Below are 18599 nucleotides of genomic sequence, written 5' to 3' on the forward strand. Positions count from 1 at the left end.
GGAAGAAGTTGAAGATGTAGAAGAAAGAGAAGAGAAGGAAGGGTGTGAGGACTCGGTATTATGGAACACAAAGGGTGAAACAAGACATAACTTAATGCCACTTTTGGAGAGAGGAGGGGTTAGACCACAGTATGTCCCTTGGAAGCATACAGACAAAGAAAATATAAAATGCAGGCTCCCATCATTAAGTGGAGGTGCGGGTAAATGGATATATGAAATGGAAAAACACACCGCAGGACAGAAACTGGCAGTAGGAGATGTAAAGGGCCTTTTAATATCAATATTAGGGGATAGAGCGGATGACATTGGAAAGAGAGCGGGATTCCATGGGGTAACAATAACAAACACATCGCATGATGGGGCACCATTCGCAAACTGCAGACATGCACTGGCAGGCACTGAGGGTACAGTACCCAGACACATCAGACATAGGAGCAATTACCTCCCGCAAGATGCGTGAGAACGAAGATCCTGTTGATTATATCCAGGAAATCCAAGAGAAGTGGCGCATGGAAACTAGAGAACAATGGGATAAAACACCAGCAATATTTTACCATGTACTGGTACAAGGGCTCCCAGAAGGAGTTCAGAAACAACTAAAGAAAGTAGTGGGAATGGAAGCAAAACCATGGCCAGAAATACAACTGACTGTAGTGCATCATTGCAGGACATGGCAAGGAAAAATGAAACAAAAGGAAGAGGACAGGAAAACGGAAGAGGCTAAACTAGTACAGAAAAAGCTTACTAAATATACAATGGAAGGGGCACTAATAACTACACCTACAACAATGACCCAAAGCCCCACACAAGTAGTGGCTGCACAAGATTCCTCCCAAATGCCACCTTCACCGGCTATAACACAAGCGCCGCCAATCCAACCATACACGACCAACATGGGGGGAGGACATACAATAGCAGGAGCCGGGTATTATAATTATAACAGGGGGAGAGGAGGAATTATGAGAGGGAGAGGATACGGATATAGCACCCAACAGCAGGTGAGAGGACTTAGAAATTCCTACCCCACAGGGCAACCAGTATACCAGGACAACACAGGGAGCTTTCCATGGCAGAGTAGGGAACCACAGGTGTGTTAGAGCTGTGGACTATTAGGGCACATGTCACGCACGTGTAGAGTTAGACCAGGAACACCATCATGGAGTGATCAGGGACAACCAAGGCCCTCACAGGAGCAGCAGGGCCTACCACAACAGCAGACGTTGCAACAGGGAAATGAACAACAACAATTAACACAACAACAGCCACAAATATATTCACTGCCACAACAACAGGTAACGATGACACAACAACCCCAAGCACCACAAACACAACTGGGTAGGGTGACGGTTTTGTGTCACAACCCTTATACCGGAAATGGCCAGTCGTTGTACCCTCAATAGGACAGCCCACAGACGGCCTTGGTGTGTCCCATCCTGTCAGTAACACCTAATAGTGCGAAGGAACCACGCATAGAGGTAACGATAGGTGACAAAAAATTATCATTCCTTGTTGACACCGGGGCGACCCGGTCTTGCATAAGGGAAGGTAAATTCAAGATGTCAGGCGAAGCCATGAACACCCAAGGATTCTCTGGGGCTAGAGGGTTGGTTCCCTTTACTGATAACATTCCCTTATCTATTGGAGATTATGATCTGTCAGTTCCACTTCTATATTATAGTGCCTCACCAGTAAATATACTGGGGAGAGACATAATGAACAGGTTGAATATGACGATCTCCTTCACTGAGGACGGCATAATTTGCTCTACTCCAGGGATTAACATGCTCGCAGCACGACAGATTATGCAAGCATACTGCGGACAGACAGCGATTAGGGCGGAGCCAGTAGATGGCGAACTATTCCAGTATGGAACAGATATGGCAATTGCATGGATGCCAGGGATAGAAGGGAAAATATGGAGGAGGCCAGCAGCCTATCTGTTCAGACCAGAAACACCTGTTAATGAACCAGAAGGAAAGGTGGTTCTAATGGACATTGAGAGCATTATTGCAACAGCTGATTACATTGCTGTACATGCCCAAGACAGAGAAGGAAGAGCATGGAGGGCCGTGATAGCATTAGCAGAAGGATGTAGGCTCACCCAGGTGTCAGATGAGGAGCTGTTTTCAGATGAAAAGGAAGAAGGTGAAATGGTGTTTATGATGAGTGTGGAAATATGGCTAAGAGTGGCTTACAAACAAGTAGCACAGAAAATTGCAATGGCACTTGAGGCACCCGCATGCACCCCAGTCCCCTTCTTTAAGGAGGATATGTCAAAGGTACCCAAATCATTGTGGACTACTGGCCCCTATGACGTGGGGTGCATAAAAAGTATAGGGGGAGTAAGAATAAAATTGAAAAAAGGTGCAATACTCCCCAGAGTAAAACAGTACCCACTATCAAAAGAGGCAGACGAGGGCATATATGAAACCATAACGGCCCTTATAAATAATGGTATATTGGTCCCCTCAGAATCACCATGTAACACGGCTGTGTACCCAGTGCGCAAGGCTAAAGGGGGGTCTTGGCGCTTCATACAAGATCTCAGGCACTTGAACAACATAGTAGAAGCGGAATATCCCGTAGCAGCAAACCCGGCCACAATATTGTGTGGCATTCCAGCAGAAGCATCACGATTTACAATAATTGCCAAAATAGATTTCGATGGTACGAAGCCTCTCTGGGAAGTTGATAGCTGTATTAAACAATTCTACAAACCTCTGCACGAATTAGGGTTTTCAATACAGCGATTGCTACAACTCTATAAAAATACATCTAGCAAAGGACTAAAAAGCGATTTAAAAATACTCCCATCTATGATCCTCTATTAAAAGAAAGAAAAACCTTTTATCGCTGTGACAAAAAAAATAGCTTAGCAGCTGCCCGCAAACCAAAGATTGATTGCTCTCAAATCAATTAAAACCAAATACAGAAATTGGACACAAGCATGCAAAGCCACTTTATATCAAAATGATGGTGAGACAATGTTAAGATCCATTAACAACAAGAGGTCTGCACAAACCTTGGCCTTAATAAACCAGGCAAACACTGATTCACAACTAACAGTTCAAATAAATGAAGCTTCTGAGCAACAATGGGTGTCTCATTTTTCAAACCTATATGCACCTCCAATTCCAATCTCAGACGAAGTTATTACCACCGTATCTAAGCATTTACATTTACAATTTTCAAAAGATGATATATTACATTTCATAAACAAAGCCAGTCGATCATGGGCCCCAGGGCCCGATGGACTCACTAACGCAATTCTCAAACATCCAGAAGCATGGATTCTAATCTTATATAATTTGTTTTTATACATAAACCGCACAAATCAAATTCCAAAATCTAGGCAGCATTCAGTAATTATCCAGGTGTTCAAGAAGGACGATCGTCAAGAACCATCAAATTACAGACCGATTGCCCTTCTTGACGCCCCAGGAAAGATCTTTGTCCAAATTATTCTTAGAGACTTGAATGAGGGGACTCTATCACATAATCCTGACCCATTTCAGACGGGATTTGTGGCAGGCTTAGACAGTGCCATTAATTCAAATACTTTAAATGCCCTGAAGGCACATTGCACCACTCAAAGACAACCACTGCTCCCTGCCTTTGCCGATTTTTGGACTGCTTTCCATTCTATCAACTATTGATGAAAAAGCAGAGTACAAATTATTGTCCTGTTTCCCTCATGACTCTAATTGATTTATTAGGTAAGTATTGTGTGGGATTTGCCAGGTAATGGGTGCTACGGAGTGTGAAAATCCAATGATGACTGTTTCTAACAGAAAGAGGTGTGACTGCTGCACCCCCGTACAGTTGCAGGAGAATCCCAACCTACACCTAATATGGAACACTTAAGGTTTTGTAAGGAGTGTGCGCTTTCACTAATTGGCAATGTGAGAAAGAAAAAAACAAAAAAGAAAAGTAAGCACCAAGAATTAAAAAAAATCAATGCATTCTATTACCATGTAATAAGATAAACCCATTAATGGTAACTTCCTCAGTTCGCTACAGGATAGGACTGTTGATGGTCATCCCCAAAGCAGTATTTATAATTAAGTAATTCCACATTATTTCACATCCGTGCATAATTTCCTTATTTTATATATACTCAGTGCCTATCTGAACTAGTATTTGTGAGCCAAACAAGGTTGTGGGATATCTTGCAAGCTGTTACCTGTTGAAGCGAGTTGTATTGCCTAAGTTAGTTGAGCAGTCCACCTATTTTCTTGCAACCAGTAGTCCTGTCAAGTGCCCGAGGAAATTATTCTACTCCTCTTATGTTTTTGTTGCTTTGCCAATTATTCTATTGAGAACATGAAAAACCATGTCTGTGGTAATGGTATAAAATAGTGCTCATTTGTTGGCTAAATTCATTGGTTGTCTTTTGGTGCTTGTAAGGATTGTATTTACCTTGTGATGATGCGTTGGTATTACAGTCTGTTCGAAAATCACCCCTTTATTGTAGTGAGTGCCATCCCCTCGTTTCTATAACGTAAGACCCACCATTAGTATGATCGATCGATCCAAGTCCCTGAAAGGTGTCTGTCATCACCGGTCCTAGCCTGTAGCGAACTAAGGAATACAATGCATTGATTTTTTGATTCTTGGTGCTTACTTTTCTTTTCTGTTTTTTTTCTTTCTCCCATTACCTCCCCATTTTCCTTCATATCTAGGTTTTGATTTACCAAATTGAACCATGCAATGCATTTTTGGCAAACATTGGAAATGAATTCATACACTATTGGGACTAGCCCAGATTGTGAACAGTATTACCAAACTTCGCATCGGCCCAGCCTTGAAAAGGACCCAAGTGGGTCAACCACGTGTTGGCATTCTGAATGGGCTTTGAAAACATTTCATGTGTACAATTAAACAAGTCTCCCTATCAGGGTCCCATACATCCTGTGTTGGTATTTCCTCACAAAGTGAAAATTGTTCTGACTGTGGCATGGTTCCATAGATCACATTAGTGAAAGTGCACCCTCCTTACAAAACCTTAAGTGTTCCATAATTGATGCATTACATTCATCCACCTCCATGCAAGTACGGATGCCTTTAGATGGCCTTTTGACTGCATCCTTTCAGACCTATAGAGGCATCAAGCAGGGGAGCATCTTGGCCTATACTCTTTTTAATTTCTTCATCCCAGGCATGAAGGATGAATTTGTTCCATTACATCCGACGTCCCCAAGCTGGGAACTCTACCCATCCCATGGCTATTATATGCCGACGACCTTGTGCTACTTTCAAAAACGCCTATAAGTCTACAGAGGTTATTAGATGGGTTCGGCAGATAAAAATCATGAAAATTAATCTTGAAAAACCTCAAATAATGCAATGTGTAAAGGGATCTTCTCAAAAGCTGGAAATATTGGTATGGAAGCTACAAGACACCAAATTACAGATATTGCATCAGTACAAATATTTAGGAATGCATATAAATGATCAAATACATGATAGTGTATACCTAACTAGCATTAATCTAAGTTTATCACAGTCACTTCGCAAGCTAAAGCCATATTATATAAATATGGCAAATTCAAATGCAGCCCAGTGCTATTATATTACAACCAAAAAGCGTTGCCCATTCTAATATACGGTGCAGAAACAAAACAGACTCAAGAACAGTCATTTTGGGATAGAATAGAGGGCAAATTCTGGCGTAAATGTCCTTAACTTGACTCAATGTTTACTGGTGTCCATACGTTTTGAATTGGGAGCGTTATGACTGCGTGTAATGTACACATGGAAATTATGCTCCCTGCTAACAAAATGTCTGCTGGCAAGTAATTTAAATAATTTGCTAAGTATACTAGCGGCCTATCTCACATCCAAGCATGTTTTTCCTCTGAAATGGAGAAATTTCATTCTGAATATTCTATCTGATGCTGTTTCAATTCAACTCCTCTTGCAAAATCCTGTACGTGCACAACTTAAGCTGTACCAAGCTGATTGGATATATACTCAAAAGAAATGTAATTCTTACCCAGATTTTAACTCCAACCCTTTCGGCCACAAAAAACTCTGTATTATGGCTAACTATCTGATTAAATGTCCTTCAGCTCAATTTAGAAATGTATATCTAAGGTTTGAGCTTAACCTATGGCATACAAAGGACATATTGGCTCAGCGTGGCATTATCAACAAACATGAGAATATCTGCAGGTTTTGTCAAAAGGATGAACAAAGAGAAATATTACAACCTTTAATGGTTGAGTGTTTGAATTCATCACATAGACGTAATTTCCATTTTAAACGTCTATTAAATGATTTTAAAATTATGACTACTGATGATTTATGGAAGTATATATTCTGCACAAAATTAACAGCAGTCAGAATTGCAACCATCACAATTTTGGAATCCCTTCATCTAATTAATGGATGAAAAAGAAAATGTGGTGCGAGATGGACAATAACTAAAGTAATTGTTCTTGAGATAAAAACGAACACACTATAAACACACTATACAGTTTGAAATAAGAACAATGATTATGAATTTGTATAACATACTACTTAGATCTTAAACACTGTAAAGATACAAGAAATGTTCATTAATGTATAACACATTGGGTCTCATTACGACCCTGGCGTTAACGGTTTAATGGCGCCGTAAAAGGTGTCGGCGCCGTTTAACCCTTAACGCCTGATCACGAGGTCCCTTTGCGGGACCCGACCTTAACGGCTGGTTTTTCCAGCCGTTAAAGTAGGGACCCACAAAGGGACTTTGGTGCCATTAACGGTACCGCAATTTGCAGTACCGTTATTAGCTCCTTCCCCATTCCCATTGAGCCCTATGGGGCAAAAATGGGAATGGGGAAGGGCCATGGCGGCATGGGGAATTACCGCCCCACCAACCTCGGAATGGGGTGGTAATTCCCCATTCCGCCATGGCGGACACCGGCATGGACCATGGTGCTAATAGCACCATAGTCCTCCGCCTGGGTCGTAATGAGGCCCATTATTTGAATTGTTATTGTAATATATTTTATATGATTTTAGAGCGTATTGGGCCTCATTACACGGAAGGCGGTGAGCCATGGTGCTATTAGCGCCATGGCTCATGCCGGTAAAATACCGGCACCGCCTTGGCGGAAAGGGGATTTACCGCCCCATTCCAAGGTTGGAGGGGCGGTAAATCCCCCTTCCGCCATTGCCCTTCCCCATTCCCATTTCTGCCCCATAGGGCTCTATGGGAATGGGAAAGGCGCTAATTACGGCACCGCAATTTTGCGGTGCCGTAATTAGCTCCGAGGTCCCTTAGCGGGTTGGTTTTTAACGCCTGCAAAAAGCAGGCGTTAAAGCACCAACCCGCTAAGGGACCTCGTGGTAAGGTGGTAATGGTTAACGGTCACCGTTACCATTAACGGTGGCCGTTAACCATTACCGCCTTCCGTGTAATGAGGCCCATTGTCTTAGTTTTATTATTCCTGCTGCAAATGTTTTAAACGATCTATCGTAAATGTTAATTTTCTGTAATATGGTTTATGTTTTATATGAAACTGTAAAAATGAATTTACAAATATCAAAATGTGTGTATAATTAAATTGAAAAGTTGAACCAAAATCTAAAAAAAAAAAATTTTTAAAATGACTTGGGGGCTCATTACATAGTAGGCGGTGGTCCAAGGTGCTATTAGCACCTTGGTCCATGCCGGTAAAATACCGGCACCGCCTTGGAGGAAAGGGGAATTACCGCCCTATTCCAAGGTTGGCGGTTCGGTAATTCCCCCTTCCCCTTCCCCATTCCCATTTTTGCCCCATAATGGGAATGGGGAAGGTGCTAATTACGGTACCGCAAATTGCGGTACCGTAATTAGCACCCTGGTCCCTTTGCGGGTTGGTTTTTAACGCCTGCTAAAAAGCAGGCGTTAAAGTACCAACCCGCAAAGGGACCTCGTAGTAAGGCGGTAAGGGTTAACGGTCAGCGGTACCATGATAGTTGGAACTGAACTGTTAGCTCATGCTGAGAAAGTCCAAGCGTGTGCTGTGCTCCTGTGCACCGTATCCCATGCTGAAACGGTGGGGAAGAGAGACCCCTGGCAATAACATCCTGACTTATTATTTGTGAACACTTCTTTCTTTATTGAACCCTTAACCCACACTCTTTGTGTAATTAGTTGTAAGGAATTGGCAATAGGTTTGTCTTTGTATAGGCCCTTTTATTTTGACACAACGCCACAAGGACAGCCTTATTTTTCTTTTGATGGTCGACACTTGCTCCCGTCTAAGATTTAGGTTTAAATTAGGCGTTTTTCCACCCTGCATTTACAGTTTAATAAACACCCTTGAACTGTGATCACTTGTGTCTGTCCTTATTGTTGCCACCATGAGTTCCTTCAGGCAGGGAGGCTAATCCAGAGGAAGGCACCTGCAGAGGAGAGAGATGTACCCCCGCTCTCTACCTGGAGAAGCATCTAACCCTTAGAGCGTTGGAGGTAGCTGAGCGAAGGGCTCAAGAAGGAAGGTATTTTGGAAGGGAGCGTTGGATGTAGTGTGGGTTCCGGCCCCAGAAAGCCTTGTGGACAATGCAAAGGGTCTTGCATTTGATCCTTGCAGCCACCGAGAGCCAGTGGAGAGATTTCAGGGCTGGAGAGATACGGTCCCTGGGCTTGAGGCCAGGGATAAATTATGCAGTCCTGTTCTGGATTAGATGCAGAGGGCGGAGAGTAGGGGAAGGCAGATTGAGAAAGACAATGTAGCAGTAGTCCAGCCTAGAGAGAACCAGGGTTCTGGAGACAGTGAGCTTTTGGGGGAAAGGGAGAGAGGGAAGAGTACCTTTGAGGAGGTGGAGCTGGTAGTGGGACTTCTTGGCGACTTCTGAGATGTCAAGAGAGAAAGAGAGAGGAGTCACGGATAACACCAAGGTTGTTTTTCTCACAGGAAGGCGAAGGAAGAGGGCCCAAGGAGGGCGGCCAGAGTGAGAGAGGGAAAGCAGGGGCAGGAGTGCCAATGAGAAGGATCTCTGCCTTACTGGCATTATGGCAGAGAGCGTTGAAGGCGCACCAATCCTGAATCAGGGATAGACAGTCCGGAATGACCGAGTGAGGAGAGGAGGCTGAGGAGAGCCTGTAGGAAAGCTGAGTGTAATCCGCATAATACTGAAAGGTAGAGATCAGGTGGGCCAAAGGAGCCAGGTAGAGGTTGAAAAACCAGGGTGAGGATAGAGCCACGGGGAACCTCACAGGTAAAGAGAGAGGTGGCTGAGACAAAGAGACCAAGTTGGACCTGGGAGGGGCGGTGCAATCAATCAGCTATTTGTATAGCGCTCTTTCACCAGAGACATCATGGTGCTTAGAGATCCAGCGTCCGGAATAACAGACAGAAAGCAACAGAGCTAAGTAGAGAAAAATGTTATCTGGAGAGAAACGTCTTGAGTCTTTCTTTGAAAAATAGGAATTCCACAATTTTCCTCAACTCGAGAGGCAGCGAGTTCCAAAGCGTAGGCCCTGTCACTGAAAAGGATCGGCCACGCAGACGTTCTTTCCTATATTTAGGTATCTGCAACAAAGCTGCGTTTAATGATCTTAAGGAGCGTACCGGGATATATCTCTCCAGTTTCTCCTGAATGGCTAAGCATCCCTTGCCACTTAGAGCACGGGGCATGATGCACCATTGGTTACCCAGGCTTCAATGGGTAACCAATGGAGAAATTCCCGAGCCCTGGTTACTCCTGCTGGAATACGTGTAACCAGGTGCACTGCTGCATTGTGTTGCACTGGCAGGCGCTGAATAAAAAAGGTTGAGCCAAGTAGACGGCACTGCAATAATCCAGGCTCCCATCAACACAGGCTGCAACTATCTGAGAATGGAATCTTTCTGGAATAAAAGGAAGGACTTTCTTAAGCTGTTTACGTTGCATAAAACCGGCTCTATAAACTGATCCAAGAGGAAGAAGGTCTGCCACTCCAGGGCATGATCCGTGATGCCCAGGTTCTCACAGAGTCAATTCATCAGGATGGCGTGGCTGGGCTTGTAGAAAGCAGAGGAAAGAACAAGGAGGATGAAGACAGAAGGACTGCAGGAATCAAGGTTAGAGAGCAGATCTTCAGGGGTGTTCAGGAGAGCAGGTTCCGTGCCCATTGAAGCTCTGAAGCCAAACTGATGGTCATGGATACAACCAACAGATTCAGTGTGGAGAGTAAGCTGGGAGATGGCCAGCTTTTCCAAGAGTTTGCACGGGTGGGGTGATAGAGATTGGGCAATAGTTTTCACGGGTGGGTAGGATTGGCAGACGGCTTCTTGAGGAGGGGGTACACAAGGGAGTGCTTAAGGGGAGAGTGGAAAGTTCCACTGGCGACAGAGTGATTACAGAAATCGCTCAAGGCTGGAGCGAGGGTGTCAATATGGTCTTTGATGGTTCTGGAGGAGTAGGGGAGCACCTGTTTGGATGACACTTTCATAGATCGGACTTGTCCTCTCAGGAGCCAAGCTGACCAGCGGATCACAGGCAACCCCACCCCCAGAAACCCCCGTAGAGGGCATGGTCAACTGGGAGTCCTCCACACCTCCCGCAACTGTAGATCCATGAGCAACCAAAACCACCCGCTGCAAGGCCAAGATCACCAGTGAAGAACTCCAGTGGATTTTCAGAACCACTTGGGAAATGAGAGGAGGGAAAAGCATACTGGAGACCCCGGGGCCAGTCTATATTCAAGATGGCCACCTACCACACCCCAAATGACAGGAACCGAGAGCAAAACCTGGGAACCTTCCCCGACGAGGGGGAAGCAAACAGATCCAACACCGGTGTTCCGAACGAGCAATAAACACCCGCAAACACCTGATTGGACAACATCAACTCTGGGCAGCCCGAAACACCTGACTGAAACGATCGGCAACCACATTCTCCACCCACAAATGTGTACCACCTCCATGGAAAGCAAATGCTGTTTGGCCAAAACCATGATGAAACCTGCCAGAGATTTCAGGGCTCTGGACCCTGAACCCCCTTGATTGTTGCCAGAGGAATTGTCCGTCCGAACAAACACAGCCTGGCCCTGCAAAACCACATGACAGCCTGATGAATGGCCTCCAACTCCCTCCAATTTGAGGAACGAAGGAGAACCTCCCTGCCCCCACTGTTCTTGAGCAGAAAGAAACCCCAGGGAGGCCCCCCCACCCAAGCCACTGGCGTTGGTGGTCAGAACCACCCGAGGAGGGGGATCCAAATCCACCCCCTCTGAAGGGAGGAACTTCTCAACCACCAACCCAGAGAAACACGCAGGTCACGCGAAATCAGGATCTGTAGCTCGAGAGACTGCAAGGAGGGGGACCAGTGAAGCAGAAGATGAACCACCAGAGGACAAAGATGGAGGCGAGCCCACAGAAACAGGAAAACACAACAGAAACCTCATCAGGTGTGGTCAGAGAGAAAGAGGACAAAGGAGGAGAGGGAGAGATGGCCAAAGGGGGGCCGAGAAAGGAAGAGGGAGAAGAAGAGGAAATAGAGGACAGGATGTCCTGAGTGTTAGCTGAGAAGTGAGAGCCAGAGCCGTACAAAGAGCCTGAGAGGGAATAGAAGATGTAAAGACTGCAACAGGATTGGCCAGTTCCTTGGAGATTTTAAAGAGTTTGGCTGTGTTGTTAGAGGCCACAGAGACATGGGCTTGAATGCGTGCTCTCTTCTTGGACATGACAGAGAGTCTGTATTGCTTTGGAGCTGGAGGCAGGCCAGTTTGTCAGAGGATGCACCCAAATCACTCCACTTCCTCTCAACCACCCTGCACTTGCGTTTCAGGATGCGGAGGTCAGAATCATACCAAGAGTTGCACTTGGAGGTAGGCTTCAGTCAGATTCTCATGACACAGGCAAGAATGTCCAGAGTGTTGGAGATAGAAAGATGCAAGTTAGAGAGGGATGTGTCAGAGTGCGAGTCAGTTGCAGGAGTAGGAGGAGCAGAGAAACTAGAGGCAAAGGCATCCACTGACACACGCTTCATGGGCCAAATGACTGAGAAGATAGGTGGCAGTGCTAGGGGGAGGGAGAGCCTTGCCTGAGAGATAGAGAGTGTCAGATAAAAGGAGAGTACGGTATGTGCACTTTGCATGTTGCTCCCATATCCTCTACTTATGCTACGGTATGTGCACTTCCCATGTTGCTGCCATATCCTCTACTTATACTACGGTATATTCACTTTCCATGTTGCTGCCATATCCTCTACATATGCTATTGTATGATGCTACGGTATGTGCACTTCCCATGTTGCTGCCATATCCTCTACTTATACTACGGTATATGCACCTTCCATGTTGCTGCCATATCCTCTACATATGCTATTGTATGTCTGTTTTCCCTGTTGCTGCCACTCTGTCTCTTGTATCCATACTTGGGCACTTAAAACATTCCATGAGGATGAGTTCTGTGCCTATGCGTGGGGAAGGTGTACCTGCTCTGTGCCCTACAGTTATACCACCGCCTGTACATCTGCCTCGTATCTGCCATTATTAGACCGGGTCCTGTGCCTATGCTAGAAGGCACATACCTTCATTGTGGAATGCTACGGTTGCCCTTGAAAAGTAAACTGTTCATTATTCTGTGTACAGTGTGGATGGGGGGGGGCAGGGGACTTCCAGGGGGCTGGTTTCGAATGCTGCCAGGTCAACTTATTAAGCAATGGATTGTGAAAGGTGTGAAGGGGTTGGAGAACAGAGATTCTTGGATTTCTACATTTCTTTTGATTGGATGGAAAGGAAAATGTGTATGTACAGGACCCCTAAAACATGTTGAAAAAGTTTAAAATTTGACTTTTTAAATCACGGTTTATAGGTAAACGTACTATAAAATCCACACTTTTACCCTCATCCATGCCCTCTGTTGAGGGGTTGGGGTTGGTTTCTATCCTTCTTGCTCTCTGTTGAGGGGCTGGGGTTGCTTGCTATCAATCTTGTTCTCTGTTGAGGGGTTGGGTTGCTTGCTATCCTTCTTACTCTCTGTTGGGGGGATGGGGTTGCTTGCTATCCTTCTTGCTCTCTTTTGAGGGGATGGGGTTGCTTGCTATCCTTCATGCTCTCTGTTGAGGGGTTGGGGTTGCTTGCAATCTGTCTTGCTCTCTTTTGAGGGGATGGAGTTGCTTGCTTTCCTTATTGCTCTCTGTTGAGGGGGTGGGTTTGCTTGCTATCCTTCTTGATCTCTGTTGAGGGGTTGGGGTTGCTTTCTATCCTTCTTGCTCTCTGTTGAGGGGTTGGGGTGGCTTTCTATCCTTGCTCTCTGTTGAGGGGTTGTTGCTCTCTGTTGAGGGGTTCGGGTTTCTTTCTAGCCTTCTTGCTATCTGTTGAGGGGATGGGGTTGCTTGTTATCCTTCTTGCTCTCTGTTGAGGGATTGGGGTTGTTTGCTATCCTTCTTGCACTGTTGATGAGTTGGGGCTGCTTGCTATCCTTGCTCTCTGATGAGGAGTTGGGGCTGCTTGCTATCCTTGCTCTCTGTTGAGGGGTTCAGGTTGCTATCCTTGCTCTCTGTTGAGGGGTTCAGGTTGCTATCCTTGCTTTCTGTTGAGGGGATGGGGTTGCCTACAAATTTTCTTGCTCTCTGTTGAGGGGATGGGGTTGCTTGCTATCCTTCTTGCTCTCTGTTGAGGGGTTGGGGTTGCTTGCTATGCTTGCTATCCTTCTTGCTCTCTGTTGAGGGGGTGGGGTTGCTTGCTATCCTTCTTGCTCTCTGTTGAGGGGTTGGGTGGGGTTGCTTTCTATCCTTCTTGCTCTCTGTTGAGGGGATGTGGTTGTTTGCTATCCTTCTTGCTCTGTTGAGGGGATGGCGATGCTTGCTGTCCTTCTTGCTCTCGGTCGAGGGGTTGTGGTTGCTTGCTCTCCTTGTTCTCTGTTGAGGGGTTGGGTTGCTTGCTATGCTTCTTTGCTCAGTGCAAGATGGGGCCACTTTAACAACTTTTTCCTGGGCATTTGTGGTCCCTAATCCACCCCTGGGCCCAAGGGGAGGAAAAAGAGTAAACAAAGGGAAGAGAGTACAGGGAGGACACTGGTACACAGGTCGGGAGACAGAAGCAAAAAACAACATGTGCAGAGAGGCATACATATATCACAGCAGTTATTTACCTTTTGTAGCCTTTGCTCCGTATTCTTTGCTGAACACGAGGACACACCAATAATGTGTTCAGGTCTGGAGAAAGCAAACATTATCATAGGATTAAATAATCTACAACAAGAGTGATTTAAATTAAATACTTCTAGCATTTACATGACAAGAAGAGAAAATGTATAATGCTAAGATTACTTACCGGTAATCTTCATTACTCCTAGTCCTACTCTTCCTAGTCACAGTACTCACCAATGAGGCCCCGATCCTCCGGGGGTATAACCTTTCAGTTACCCATAATACACGAGTACTTAGCAAGCCTGTACAGACACTGGGCCCTTCCACACCACGTGAGGGTGCAGATGGTCAGTAATACTGCGACGAGGAAGAGTAGGACTCGGAGTATTGACGATTACCAGCGAGTAATCTGAGCATTACCTCCACGTCCCTCTTCCTCATCCCAGTACTCACCAATGAGGCATGCCCAAGTCAAACCAAGTGTAAGGGCCCAAAGGAAAGCAGGAAGCAAGAGGACACCCAGGATCAATGCAAACATACCAAGTTTAATGAGCAATTGAACAACAGAATATCACAGCTGGGCCACAGACAGCAGCCCCACACCAAAGGAACCATCCCTAGAACTGCCCACATTAAGCCTGTAATGTGTAATAAAGGGATTGCTGTCTGCCCAGCTCGCGGCTCTGCAAATCTCATGCAACGGTACACCCTGAGCATCTGCCCCAGAAGCAGCCTTACCCCTGGTGGAATGACCCTGCACACCCAAAGGGACAGAAAGACCATAAGTCAAATAGACCATAGAAATCACCAACTTGATCCATTGACTAATGGAAATAACCAAATCCTTACTCCCCGCACCACTGCACCAAAAGTCACCAGAAGACTGTCTGAATGCTGAACAGTTTCAGTTCTGGCCAGGCACTCCAGGACCATATGACGCACATCAAGGGAGTGCCAAAACAAGTCCTCAAGGGGCAGAGGGTCAGGAAAAAATGCGGGGAGGACCACTTCCTGGGTCAGATGGAACTTACAGGCAACTTTAGGCAAGAACCGGGGATCACACCACAACAACAAGCAGTCATGGAAAACCACGAAGAAAGGGAGAACTGCACAGGAGATCCCCAATCTACTCCAGCCGCCGCGCAGAGGTGATGGCAATCCAGAAAGGCTGTCTTGATTGTAAGGTGTTTAAGATCCACAAGGCCAATCGGTTCAAAAGGAGCTGACTGAAGAAAGACTAAAAACCAGGGGCAGAACTCAAGGAAGGGAACCCGAACACACGAGGCCTAGAAGACACCAGGCTCCTAATGAATTGGCCCACCCGACCCAAATCCAACAGAGGAACACCAAAACCCTCCAACAGGGTCTTCAACGCAGACCATTGAGCCACAAAGTGTTGTAAGGAAGGCATAGTATCAAGAATAGACAGACACAAGTGATCACAGTTCAAGGCAGTTTATTAAACTGTAAAGGCAAGTTGGAAAAAACCTAACCTAAACATAAATTTAAGATGGGAGCAAGTTTCGACCATCAAATAATACAGCAGTCCTAGTGGCGTTGTGTCAAAAATAAAAGGGCCTATACTAAGAAAAACCTATTGCCAATCCTTACGCTAAATACAAAAAGAAGTGTGGGCTAATGTTCTTAAGAAAGAAGGAAGTTTTCACAAAAGATAAGTCAGGATGCAGTACTGGAGGTCTATCTTCCACACGTTTTCAGCAGGGGACAAGGTGGGACTAGCACAGCACACGCTCAAGCTTTCCCAGCACGAGCTAACAGTTCCACTTTCAGCAATCAGGGCACCTGGTGGTTAAGTCTCCTTTCTATCAAAAGTCTCTTGATACCGTAAGACTGATGTATTCAAATAATAAACAAAGGGATCCTTTTCAAAGATACATCGGGTGAGGTCTTTCACCTCTTGATCCCCCTCTTCAGTGTGCAGATCACTAGAATGTTTCTACTAATATCAGGATCTTCGGACATTGTCTCTCCTGCTTCCGAGGATCTGATAGTTCAAATAATCAAACAAAAAGTTCAACAAAAGCTCTTCCCTATATTTGGGTGATAGCTCTTCACCCCCGGGTTCCCCTCTTCTGGGCTCAGACCCCTCTTGTATTTTGATTTGTTGCACTCACATGTCGGTGGGTGTTGGCTTTTCACCCTTGGATCCCCCTCTTCCGGGATCAGATCTGATTTGACTGTTCACCTCCCTCGATCGGGAACACTACGGCTTTCAATGCAACTTATCTGTAACATGTCTTTTGTAACATGTCTTTTGTACAGTTCACTGTCGACATCCCTGTGCCGGGTTCACTTTTGTCAACACACTGGATTTCGGGACTTAGAATGTGCCCCCCCCCCCCTTTGTCGGCATCCCTCGTTCGGGTTCACTGTGACTTTCCTCACATTCACAATTCCCAATATCCTTTTAAACAATTCACTGTGAACCTCTATTTCACAGGTTCATGCTTGTAAAGACAAAATGTTCTTTGAGGCATTAGGTTTCGCCCCTTTTCATCGGCATCCCTCTTCCGGGTTCACTATTTGCCAATCTTTTCTTTTACCGTGCAGAATTCGTTACCCTTGGCTTTCCTTTACTTGTTGGTCAAAGACTTGCGACTGTACAGCAGATTTTCCTAGACGTCTGTATGACCACTTGGACACTATTCTTATGGCCTTCTGGAATCGGTAGTTTCAACAAAGCTGGGGAACCAAACTAGAGTCTCTTGCCAAACACCCACGTGGTGTTGGGTCCCTTTCATCTGGTTGTCCCCTTTTTCTCATCAATCGCTCTTTATGCTTTCAAAGTTCAATTAGCAGTTTGCAACTTTTTGTTCAACACAGTTCAGTTTCTTATCGACTCTCCTCTCGACTCACCGGCTGTGATGAACCGCTTGGCTTTCTTCGTATCGGCTGTCACGGTTGGTACCCCAGAGACAAGCGTCTCTCACAGGTTGGTTATCAGCGGAGGAGGGTCTTGTGTACCATTGACATCTGCTGCCACACACAATGGCTATTGTTTGCGGTCTTATCATTCCTTCTGCAGAGGTTTCACGGGCCTTGGTCGGAAAGGGCGAGGTCGCTTCTCTCCTTGTCACCCTCTCGGTATGCGCCATCTTTCTCCTCCTCTTGAACTGCCGTGCCTGGATAGCTGTCTCGTCGTACAGTCTGCCTTGCTCGTAGTGTGCTCTCGTGCTCCACCTTTTATCCCTGGGGGAAGGGAAAGGGCCGTCTGGTGGTATGTGATTCAGGTCAATTGCCTGACCCTTGTGTTGGGACAAGTCAGGTAAACGGCTCAGTGATAGTCTGTTGTCTGTGGTGTGTGAAAGTGTTCGGGTCGGAAAAGAGGGGCAGTGTTTCAGAATATCATACGGGGTAGGATGGGAAAAGGCGGAGAGGGATACCCAGGGCCGGTCTTACAACAGATTGCACCCCAGGCGGGAAGCATCATTGGCGCCCCCCTCCACCCTGACCCCTAAAAATGACAACCAGAAAAATGTGTTACAAATGTCCTAAATAGGGCACTTCATTAAGAACCAGATGGAAATACAAACGCAATAGAAAATGCATACATTAGACACTAGGTGACATGTTACCTGTATTATGTGTTCAAAAAGTAACTTTTCTTGACTTTGCCCTTGCAAATTAAAGCACAGCATTGGATAGATCCTTTGCCAGGGGGCTGCAGTAAATCACCCCCCTATTTCAAGATAATTTCAAGATAATAACATCAAACGTATAAGCCCTCACCACTTAGCAAGAGGCTGCCACCAAACACCCTGCAACTCATATCAGTTGTAGAGAGTGGGGTGGCATGCCCAGATAACCACCTCTTTAGAAGGGCTGGGCAGTCAATGATTTGTGAGGAAGTGCCCTCAAGTGGCCACTAGATTCGATAATTGCACTGCCATCACTGCTTTGGGAGTCGCAGCGAGATGCATTGGCTGATGCCATTGATTTTAATGCCAAATGTACGTGTTCATTGAATGTATTAAACAGCCCCTTGTTATTTATGCTCTCTAGGCCAGCCCCACCAAGATTACCAATGAAGAACTCTGGCAGATTTTTAGAACCACCTGCGAAATGAGAGGAGGGAAAAGCATACTGGAGACCCCGGGCCAGTCTATATTCAAGGTGGCCACCTACTACACGCCAAACGACGGGAACCGTGAGCAAAACCTGAGAACTTTGTCTGACGAGGGGGAAGCAAACAGATCCCACACTGGTGTTCTGAACAGGCAATAAACACCCGCAAACACCTGATCGGACAACATCAAACCTGGGCAGACCGAAACACCTGACTGAGACGATCGGCAACCACATTCTCCACCCTCGAATGTGTACCGACTCCATGGAAATCAAATGCTGTTCGGCCAAAACCCTGATGCAACCTGCCAGAGATTGCAGGGCCCTGGACCCTGAACCCCCTTGATTGTTGACAGATGAATTGTCGGTCCGAACCAACACAGCCCGGCACTGCAAAACCACATGAGAGCCTGATGAATGGCCTCCAACTCCCTCCAATTCGAGGAACAAAGGAGAACCTC

The sequence above is a fragment of the Ambystoma mexicanum genome, chromosome 6q (genome assembly GCF_040938575.1).
Source record: "Ambystoma mexicanum isolate Mex_15411 chromosome 6q, UKY_AmexF1_1, whole genome shotgun sequence".
In the NCBI taxonomy this organism is placed as follows: Eukaryota; Metazoa; Chordata; class Amphibia; order Caudata; family Ambystomatidae; genus Ambystoma; species Ambystoma mexicanum.